Consider the following 12,080-nt stretch of genomic DNA (forward strand, 5'->3'; position numbering starts at 1 on the left):
CTCATCTGCGTTGCCTATGCGATATAGATAGATAGATAGATAGATAGATAGATAGATAGATAGATAGATAGATAGATAGATAGATAGATAGATAGATAGATAGATAGATAGATAGATAGATAGATAGATAGATAGATAGATAGATAGATAGATAGATAGATAGATAGATAGATAGATAGATAGATAGATAGATAGATAGATAGATAGATAGATAGATAGATAGATAGATAGATAGATAGATAGATAGATAGATAGATAGATAGATAGATAATACACACAACCACATATATGTTTGCCACTTTCCCACTAAAATTACTGTGAACTGGCTTTCTAGTCGCCGGTGACCGTCGCCGTTTCGTGCAATGTGCAAAGGAGTTTAACGGAACTTTTTTTGCTGTTTTTTTAGTAATTAAAGATTTGTTTGCGAGCCAGATGCAGCCGTCAAAAGAGCAAGATCTGGCTCACAAGCCATAGGTTCCCAGCCCCTGATTTAAACCTACACCTTATAAATTAGTAATATACCATTAACAAGCTAACAACAACTTACTGACGAATGACTTATTAAGTATCAATTAGTAGTTTATTTATGTTATTGGGACATTATTCCAAAGTTGCAACTACTCATCTTTTCTTAATCGTTAGTAAATGAGGAATAAGTGCTACTTTAGAATAAAGTTCCAATAAAATACATAAACTTACATACATAAACATGAAGCAGAAAAACATAAATGTAGTGCTTTAATAACAAATACTTAATATATTAATTAACACTTTACAGATCAATTGTTAATCGTTTGCTCACCATCTACTAAACTTTGAAGAACAGCAAATAGGTTGAACAAGTTCAAGGTACAGTAATTTCATGTGATATTTTAAATATCAAATTTTTGCACCTCAAGATTGTTCCACCCACAGGACTTTCTGTGTGCTGTACCTTCCGAAAGAAACACTACAGATGAAATGTTGAACATTTTGTTTAATGCATAGAAACACATATACTGAATCATCAAATGGCAGAACAACAAAATACAAAAGTGTAGTACAAACCCATGTGTTTGGGACAGTTTTTGCGCTAAACACAGTACAAACTGAATTTATGAGGGGTATTTAATGTCCATACATCATAGCAAACTGTTAACAAATACTTATCAAGTCAACAATAAATCATATATTAACAGTTTCGCAATGATGTATTAACTAGTTATAACAGATAGTTATTAGAAAGTGTTAGCTTATATATATATATATATATATATATATATATATATATATATATATATATATATATATATATATATATATATATATATATATTTATATATATATATATATATACTGGACTGTCTCAGAAAATTAGAATACACAATATTCTAATTTTTTGAGACAGTCCTGTGTATATATACAGGACTGTCTCAGGAAATTAGAATACACAATATTCTAATTTCCTGAGACAGTCAGTCATATATATATATAATATATATATATATATATATATATATATATATATATATATATATATATATATATATATATATATATAACCAGGGGTGCACATATTTTTTTTTGCCCAGGTGCTCAGAGGAGGACCTGGAGATGTGACTTGGTCCTCATTGAGTTTGAGAGCCGACCCGCCTGATGCGATAAAATTATGACAAGCTTTAATTAGAGCCAATTACCTCTAATTAATTATATAAACAATTAACGCTTGATTAACATCAACTGGCACAACTAAATTGCCATTACTTTGAAGTGAAATGTAAAGAAATAAACATAAAAGCACTAATTCAAAATAAAGGGCATTCATATGCGGCTCTCACATTAACTCCAAGCCTTTGTAAAAGTGGGATGTCCTCCTCATAAGAGCTCATTGAACGTGCATGTTTAGCTTTGTGAAATGCGAGCAAAAACACGTTTGTCAGCCCATGGCGCTGTTCTACAATAACTTTATTACGCCACTTGTCCGTAGGGCGAGTGGGGTCCTGTCTGACATCGATAGTTTGATTAATTGCCACATGCTCTGTTTTCATTCATTCATTCATTTTCCATGCCGCTTTTCCTCACGAGGGTCGCTTCGTGCTTTTCAAAGTTTGGATGGCTAAAATTATTTGCCCGTACATAAAATGCGCTGCTCTTATTAGCGACATTGGGATTCTCACGGCAAATGCTGCACCACATTTCCGTGCGAGCATCATTTGCTTCTAGCCATAGTACCTCCTGCAGCCACTTTTCAGCAAAAGTCCTTTTTTTCGGTAGCTCCGGTGATGTCTCTGTCGTCTGTCTGTCTGTCTTTTGACGGGGGTGGGGGAACACGGAAATAATTACTCAGTGGGGCCTGCCTCTTTGACATTTTGAGAAGTGATTTTCTTGTGTCCGCCGCAAATACAGTGGTCAGCTAGGCCTGTCGCGATAACAAATATTAGTGTGCAATAATTATTCTCATAAATTATTGCGATATGCGATATTATTGCGCCCCCCCAATTTTTTTTTAACCAATTTACAATAACACAGTGAGAATACAGTATACATTAATAGATAAATTCAAAAATACTTTTTAAGAAATCACAACTAAAAACAATAGACCATGCCTCTTAAGTAAAAAAAAACAACAATATTGATACCGCACAGCACCACAGAATAAATAAAATGTGTTTAAAAAAAAAAAAAAAGAGAGAAAAAAAAATTGCACTTAATAACTTAAGCATTTAGGCAAATGAAAACTTTTCCCCGTCATAGCTTCTGCAATGGAGTTCCATAGGGATGCAACGATACAGTTACGTCACGGTTCGGTACGATTTTTGATACGGGGGTCACGATTTTCGATCCGATTCAATACATTTAATGCTCTGTAAAAAAAAAAAAAAAAACAATTATATTTTTTGTTTCGGGTTTTTTTTTTTTTTTTTTGCTAGCGAGCAAAAATTAAATTGCCATCATATAAACATGCATTTTAGTCCATAATATTTACTGTATGTGCTTACTTCTTACTGATCTGAAAAATGTTTGTACAAAAGTGCTGAGAACAATCTTTACTGTTTGTAAAGTGAGGCAAGGCACACTGTTGATTGCTACAGCTTTCTTAGCAGCTAGGTTTACTACATGAGCAAGACATCCTATTTGTGGTCCGAATCCATCTGTGTCACGTACTGAATTAACAATATTTGCAACATTATCTGTAGTCACTGGTATGGAATGATTTGGCCTCCTTAACTTCCATTCAGTCATGACAGTTTAGAATTCATCAATGTAGTATATGGACTACGTAACCCACAATCACTCTGTGCTCACGTAGCCAATGGCATGGGATGTAGCACATCTAGTGTGCCATTTCATGATATCTAGTGTGTGCGCGCATTAAAAAAGTTAACAAGCGCCGCTGAAGTCACGTCTGCTCATTACTACACAACACCAGCATATGACACAGCGCTCTTAATTTCATTCAGCTGTTTATTGTCAAAGCGAGGTTGTTCGTAGCAGCAACAATGTTTTGGCTGACTTCGTTGTAAAAATCCGGCGTTGTGCCGAAAAACAGCCACCCGCGTGAAATGTCACTCCTGACGGGAGCGCCCACACGTCAACGACACCGGCGCGCTGTAGATTGTCCACAGTCACTCCGGAGCACTGATGCGGCCGGTATACGTTGAACAACAGGATATAATGGGAACGATTGGCTCCGGCGCTACTTTTTGCCGGACTTGGAACGAAGATGCATTTTGCGCAGTTGGTAACGAGGAATCCGAACTTTTAACAGCACGTCTGCCGCACGCACGTGCACGCGAGGCAATAAATCGCAGCGGAAAAATTACCGCCTTCATTTTTATATATCACGCGATAAATGGAATTATTGCATATTGCGACAGGCTTATGGTCAGCCATTGGTACGCATAAGCATATGGAAGCCGTTGAGGGCCAGCGCGTTTGTCTATGTCCGGTACGCATGCGCGCATGCGGACCACTTATGTGCACCCCTGTATATATAGTATATTAGGCGTGTGACGATACACACAAGTCACGGTTCAGTATGTACCTCTGTACGAAGGTCACGCTTCGGTGCGAGTTCAGTGCAACAGGAAAAACAAAAAGGCTTTTTTTTCTCACAGAATTTGAAAGTTATAGTTTGTCTACACAGCAGAAAAATAGTACTCTATTTTCAATTAATTTTACCCAACTGGATGCCAAGAACTGTATGCAAAAATAAAAGTTGCCCGAGAGTTTAAGATGACATTGCCACGCTAAATGCTAATGCTAACGAGAACACTCCGAGCCACCTAGCCAATCATCATCTTGTTTGCAACGGTGACACCACCCCCTTCCCCCCTCCCCCCTCCTTCTCTGCTCTCTCCCAGAAAGCTGTGACAAAATCAGACAACTCGCGTTTCATTCATCCAAATTGTAGTAACGCGTTGCAAAGATTGGAAAAATAATTAATTAGATTACTCACAACTAATGCCGTTATTAACAATGTTTATTATATGATGCAATTATGTGTACTCTTTACTCATTTTAAGTTACAATTCTCAGAACAGGAAGAACAACGTATGTACTCATTAAATTTGTTGTAAACATACGGAAAATATGAAACGTTGTCAATATTTAGAATAACGATTGCAAACTCCCTCTAACACACTAATTACAAAAGACAGCATCAACAGTAGCATCGCTTAGTCATTGTACATACTCATTTTAACTTTTCAAATGGTGTACACTACCATGAAATGAAGGTCAGCCAGAAACATGTCATAAATCCTTTTCTGACATACTGTTATTACATATACAATCGAACATTTTACAGCTTGCGTAGCTGTGTGTTTGATTTTGCTTGGATTGTCTAATTAAATGAAAAGTTTGTAGTTTATACAGCATGTGAGATGTTTGTCATGAGTTAACCCGCCTGCTGCCAATGTTTGATAGCAGTGTGAAAATCATTATTAAATGGCTTCAATAGATTGAAGGACATCAGACATAATCATTTAATTCACATCATAGCAGATTGGGATAACTTATTACTCAGAAACGCCAGACAATCAAAACAAACATTCCATTGAGTACACATTAAAATGTTCAGTGAAATAATACGCTGTATCTGTAAGTATGATTACAGCACCCAAGTACATTATGAGATAAGGTAAAATGAAAGCTTGCTGCGGCAGTTTTTCGAATTTGACAATGATGAAGTGGTGTAATTTACCGAACTGTTTCTGGAATTGCATTAGCGGTAAAATCCCTGTACTTTTACCTGATATAATTACTACATTTCCAAATTCTGAGAATGACCCAACACATTTCCACACATTGGAGGTTTACAGATGGCAGCAGTCGTAAGCTCTGGTGACGATTCAAGACATATTCTGTAATTCTAATTATTGGCAATCACTGTCCAAATTTTACAGCACATAAAATGCATAACACTTATAAATTTTACAATATCCTCAAACACAATGTTATTTTTGTTTTGAGCAAGGAGTTTTCTTTGGTGGCAGAACTATTACATCTGGCAAGGCTGACTCTCAATGCACTCAGAAAAAGCTGGTGTTAGTGTTGGACCAATAATCTTTGGGACAAATAAATCATTTCACTCTCATTTTGGGGTTTCTAATTTATATAATTTGTGGTATAGTCATTTTAGCAGAGTGCTTGTTGAGTGACACCACATAGAAATGATGTTATGTGTCTTCTGTAATGAAATGTGTGCTCCGTTTGTCCTGGGGAATTTTTTTTATATGACGGGGGAAAAAATGTATGGACACTGTAGATGTTTTTCTATGAATCTTACTTAAATATTGATTTAATTTGAATCTGCCTAGATAAATCATTTTAATGGGACTGATAATATTTTTACCAGTTTTTCAAGTAAAAAAAGCCAACATTTATCAAGTGACAGTGTATTTAGATAACATAGTACCAAAGAAATTCAACTCGTGTTGAATACCTTGTTTGTATTTTGAATTTGGCCCTCGCAGCTATCATTGTGACGACTTGTTTGAATGCAGTCATGCTGGTGACTGACCTTCAGTATCAACCAGAAATCTCCTTTGCAAGTTAATAATTTAACCCTTTTCGGGCACTCAATTAAATACTAGGATTTTTTTCAAGTGGACGAAAGGCGCACTCATTGATTCGAAAAATTTAGAAGAGGAAATACCTCCGTCAGAGCGGCGAGGAGGGAGCATGGTGTGTTGCTGCACGAAATGTAGCATAGGCGCACCCTGCTCCGCTTGCATTCACAAGCGAAGCAAACCGGACCGAGACCCGAGATTTTTAACCGGACCAGTGTTCATTGGTTTGATCCGAACTCGAGTTCGGATGCGCATTCACATTTACAAACCGAAGCGGACTATTTGAGAAAAAGAACTCTGGCCCGTTTAAAAAGGACCAAACGTTGCAAGTGATGAAGCACTGTAAATGATCAGGAAATTACTCAAAATGAGCAGGAAGTGACCCAGGAATGCCCCAAATTTAACAGGAAGAGATCTCAAATCAATGAGAAGTGACCCATAAATGCCCCATAATCAACAGGAAGTGACTTGCGGGTATTTACCAACCAGTATAGCAAAGCATCCCCACTTAATTTATCTGAAAATGACATTTTCTAGTGAATTTAATTTTTTAAACATTTGATGAGTATATTTGTTAATTAAAATATTAAAAATGAAATTATAATTAGAACAAACGATAACATGATTATGTATTCATAATTAATTCATAATTCAGTTTTTTTTTTAAATGATCAAAAATAGCCACTTAACTGCTGGCCAAAAGTATTGGCACTCCTGATATTCTGTCAGATAATGCTCAATTTCTCCCAGAAAACGATTGCAATTACAAATGCTGTGGTTGTAATATCTTAATTTATTCTGCTTGCAATGAAAAAACACAAAACAGAATGAGGAAAAAAACTAAATTATTATCATTTTACACAAAACTGCAAAAATTGGCCGGACAAAAGTATTGGCACCCTTTGAAAAATCATGTGATGCTTCTCTAATTTGGGTAATTGACACCACCTGTTACTTACCTGCGGCACATAACAGGTGGTAGCAATAGCTAAATCACACGTGCAGCCGGTTAAAATGGAATAAAGTCGACTCAACCTCTGTCCTGTGTCCTTGTGTGTACCACATTGAGCATGGACAAATGAAATAAGACCAAAGAACTGTCTGAGGACTTGAGAAGCAAAATTGTGAGGAAGCATGGGCAATCTCAAGGCTACAAGTCCATCTTCAAAGACCTGAATGTTCCTGTGTCTACCATGCGCAGTGTCATCAATAAGTGTAAAGCCCATGGCACTGTGGCTAACCTCCCCAGATGTGGACAGAAAAGAAAAATTGACGAGAGATTTCAACAAAAGCATGTGCGGATCGTGGATAAAGAACCTCGACTAACGTCCAAACAAGTTCAAGCTGTCAAGCAGTCCAAGGGTACAACAGTTTCAACCTGTACTATCCGTCGACGTCTGAATGAAAAGGGAGTCTATGGTAGGATACCCAGGAAGACCCCACTTCTGACCCAGAGACATAAAAAAGCCAGGCTGGAGTTTGCCAAAAGTTACCTGAGAAAAGCAAAAACGTTTTTGAAGAATGTTCTCTGGTCAAATGAAACAAAACTAGAGCTTTTTGGGAAAATGCATCAACATCCTCATCAACAGAGGGTACAGGGGGAAAAATGAGGCCTTCAAAGAAAAGAACATGGTCCCCACAGTCAAACATGGCGGAGGTTCCCTGATGTTTTGGGGTTGCTTTGCTACATCTGGCACTGGACTGCTTGACCGTGTGTATGGCATTATGAAGTCTGAAGACTACCAACAACTTTTGCAGCATAATGTAGGGCCCGGTGTGTGAAAGCTGGGTCTCCCTCAGAGGTCATGGGTCTTCCAGCAGGACAATGACCCAAAACACACTTCAAAAAGCACTAGAAAATGGTTGGAGAGAAAGCACTGGAGACTTCTAAAGTGGCCAGCAATGAGTCCAGACCTGAATCCCATAGAATACCTGTGGAGAGATTTGAAAATGGCAGTTTGGAGAAAGCACCCTTCAAATCTCCTGGAGCAGTTGGCCAAAGAAGAATGGTCTAAAATTTCAGCAGAGCATTGTAAAAACTCATTGATGGATACCGGAAGCAGTTGTTCACAGTTATTTTGTCTAAAGGTTGCGCTACCAAGTACAGGTATTAGGCTGAGGGTGTCAATACTTTTGTCCGGCCCATTTTTGGAGGTTGGTGTAAAATAATAATGCTTTTTTTTATTTTTTATTTTTTTTAAGTAAAATAAATGAAGATATCACTACCAAAGCATTTGTAATTGCAGTCATTTTCTGGGAGAAATTGAGTATTATCTGACAGAATTTCAGGGGTGCCAATACTTTTGGCCAGCAGTATATACTATAATACTATAAAGTTTAAGAGCGCATGCACCCTTGTGTACCTCTTATGTAATTTATGCGCATAAAGACAGACAGCATTTGTGGTTCATTATAAAATTCCACGTTTGAAATAAAATCTTTGCACGACAACATTTTTCAACAAAAGCTTTCAGCTTGGTCATGAAACATGTTTGCTTTGCCACTTGTTGCCAGGCAAAATCACACATAAAAAAAGTAATTGCAAATTACAAAGTAATGTCATTCTGCCACATACTGTATCTGCAGCGCTGTACAACAAGTAGTTCCAACTAAGGCTTGTAGCAAAATAAGCGAACACAGCCATGTTGTTAGCGAAAGTTGGATTTGTATACACAATCACGTCACACCCTCTTTGCCTTATCCGAGGCTTGAATGGAATGCATCGGAATCTAATGGCAGACAGGAAGTCCTTATTGTACTAGTGCAGAGATCCCGGAGCCAGACAGCATACAGGAGCGATGTCACCCTGGCCGGGCCAGGCATATCTTTGTGCTTGCTCACCACGTAACAAAGAGGCAAATAAACACTGTTACCCTCATCGGTCTTTAACTGTCATTTCAATTAGGCAGCGTAGTGATGGAAATCCGTGGCCTGTGTTTTTCCCAGCCACACTGTTACCTCTGACCCTCATGGCTCGTGCCTGAGGTGATTTTCTTTATTAGTCCATGGGGTCAGTATTTAGCCCCATAGCCATCAGTAGCGGGCTTAAATCTGCAGAGTCAACACTCTGCCTTCCTGACTGTTAGCTGTATTAACACACTGAAGCTGCACAGCCCTTCCACTCCCACTCCCCAAACATCCTCCCTAAGGCCAGATAACATCTCTGTCCCATCCATTCACGAGGCAACCCAAAGCCTGTGCTGTGAAGCTGGGGTGGAATTCCGTGAGGTCTAATCATTGTCATTACCAAACCATTAAGGTTTGAGTTACACAAGTTTTGAAAATGTCAGAGATTTCGTCACTTCAGCAGCTTGTATGATGTTGCTTTAATACACCGGGGATCTATAGTTATCAGGAAGAAAGGTCAAAAGACTAAGTACCTGAAGTAATTTAGTGTACACTATTTATAGGTCTGCCGATAGAACTGGATTTTATCACTTTTGCCAGGTTTTCCCTTTGATGTAAGTAGTACTAAAAAGGAAGCGGGTCCACAAGCATAAGATTTTCCAAGTAACCAAACTTCTGGCGTCGAAACATTTGCATGTTTTGTTACTGTAAATCATGTTGCTGTTTATTTAGCATCCTCAAAGTCCCATCCATTGTGGTTTCACTTCGAAATATGTTGCTGCTTGGCTTTTACTTGCATTTTTCTCAACATATTCCATCAACTCTGTGACAGAAACCAGTAGAGACAAATGGTAATTACGCAGAGGCATAAATCTGTTCCAAAATAAAATGGGCTGTTGTTATAATTCATACAAATAAAAAGTCTCATAAAAGGACAGGCAGTTTTTGTTTAACACATCCTCTGTCATATTTTCACCGCCAAAAAAAAGTAAGAACTACACTCTTCTTCTTAATAGTTTATTAACCAGAACATTACAATAAATGCAAAAACAATCAAAAAGGCCTCAAATTCTCATAACTACTACGGGCAACAATTTCCAAAATGTCTTTTTCAAACTCAAACTGTATTAGTATTAATTATCGGTTCAAATGCTTACAATGGCACAGATCTGAACTGACTAGATCACATACGCTGTATGTTCATGACGTTAGCTACTGTTGCTGAGGGAGGATACGCTACCGTTTGTCCCCAATAGGAAATGAATGGAAATCGTGTACGAAGGAGATGTTTACAAAGCTAAACCTACCAATTCCCTCCGAAAATGATATCCCTGGTGCCAAATTCACTTGCAAAGATGTGGAAGTACATAAAAATGTTCAGTTAAAGAGATGGCTTGAGTGTCGAGGGCTGAAAAGACGAAAAAAACGAGCCGACCTTAGCATAGCCTTAGCTTTTTTATCGACACCTTTTTCTTAGGCGAATGACAATGACATTCTCCTGTTTCAACAAGCTATTCTTTACCACCAGCCCCGTCTTTCCTATATATTATATCCTCTGGTTGTCCTATGTCTCTGACTGTTCTTGGGGGGAATTCATATTTTGTGTAGCGATCGCAAACGCTACTCAGTAACAGCCAATGAACGCTTTTAATTTTTTCGTTATTAACAAATCTTAATTCTTTAATTTATTTACACTTCCCCCTTACTAAAGTTGTTTCCATTGTAATTCTTTTCAGGTCATTCATTGTCAGACAGGAGCAGTACGGCACAACGTCATGCAAAAAAAATAATTCAAAAATATAAAAATGGTTGATTCAGTCTTCATATTTTTTCCTCCCGAGTTTTTGGTTTCGGGAAATGTATGAAGAAAACATCTTTCATATGTCGTAATGTCTAGAGTCCTTTCTACAATTTCCAAAAAAGCAATGTGTGATCGGCATGTTCGTTTTTGAAAGATTATGGGAGAAAAGTAGCACAAATAAAATTTTTCCATGCGAGGGTGGGTCTATAATGTCCTGCTTCGGCTTTACTTCCGCTTTGCGATGCGACGTCACGGTCTAAAAACAGCATGCGTGCGGTACGCCATTTAGACTACTCGAGTGGACTCAAGTCGCAAATTTGATGACTCACAACTCGACTCGGACTTCACTCGCTTGAGCTGGAAGGGTCCCACACTGCACTCGACTTGTACGGCAATAACTTGAGGCTTGACTTGACTTGTGAGACGATGACGCAAGACTCGACAAGCTGACTAGAAAAACTTGGATTGTAGATGGCCTCCAACCAGCCAGTGATCTGCTTGGTCGCCTTGGCCGCTTATGCCACGCCCTCACAGATATGATGGCAATAAAAATATCTTTTTTTTTTGTTTGACAGTGAAGTTTCCCTCAAAGATAAACCTGAGGGCTTTGCAGGTGGACTGGGGAACAATGGTGAAGGCCTTGAATAACCTGTGACTCAACATGTCTTGAATAAACTTAACAACCTTTTGACCTTACACGACTTTTCTTTACAACCTTGTGACTTGGTTCAACTCGGCATGACCTCGAGACTCGGCTCAACTTGACTCGACAAATAAACTTATGACTCGACTCGACTCGACTCTACATAACCCCATGATTCGGCTTGACTTTACTTGCCCATAACAGGTAAGACTCGGGACTTACTTGTGACTTGGATCATAAGCCCCTTTCACAAACACTTAAACACAGTTTAAATCCCAGGATTTAAACGTGTAGCCCTTATGTGTGAAAGCAATTTCCCAGGTCGTCTGACACGGATATGACTCATTTACCGAGTCGCGTCTTAGTATAATGTCCGGGACTTTCCCGGAAGCGGGGTGTGTGAAAGCAGGCGTTAAATTCCCGGGTCACAGCACAAAAGCTCATGACGTAAATATCACGGCGGGCCGATCGTCATTTCCTCTTTCTTCACAGTAAAACGAAAAGTGGTAAACAAACATCGCAATCAGCATGGCAAGCTGGAAATAGAAAATTAAACTGAAAACATAACAAAATTAAATTGCTACTGGATTGTCAAGCCGAGGAAGAGAGTCCATTGTCCATCTTTGGAAATGTGTGGTTTTATTTTGTTGCCGATGTCGACTAAAAATGACGGAATGTTCGGGTTATAACACACAGAGCGCCGAGTCGGCAAAACGGGACAAGTCTGTTAAAGTGT

The sequence above is a fragment of the Corythoichthys intestinalis genome, chromosome 10, assembly GCF_030265065.1.
Source record: "Corythoichthys intestinalis isolate RoL2023-P3 chromosome 10, ASM3026506v1, whole genome shotgun sequence".
Lineage (NCBI taxonomy): Eukaryota > Metazoa > Chordata > Actinopteri > Syngnathiformes > Syngnathidae > Corythoichthys > Corythoichthys intestinalis.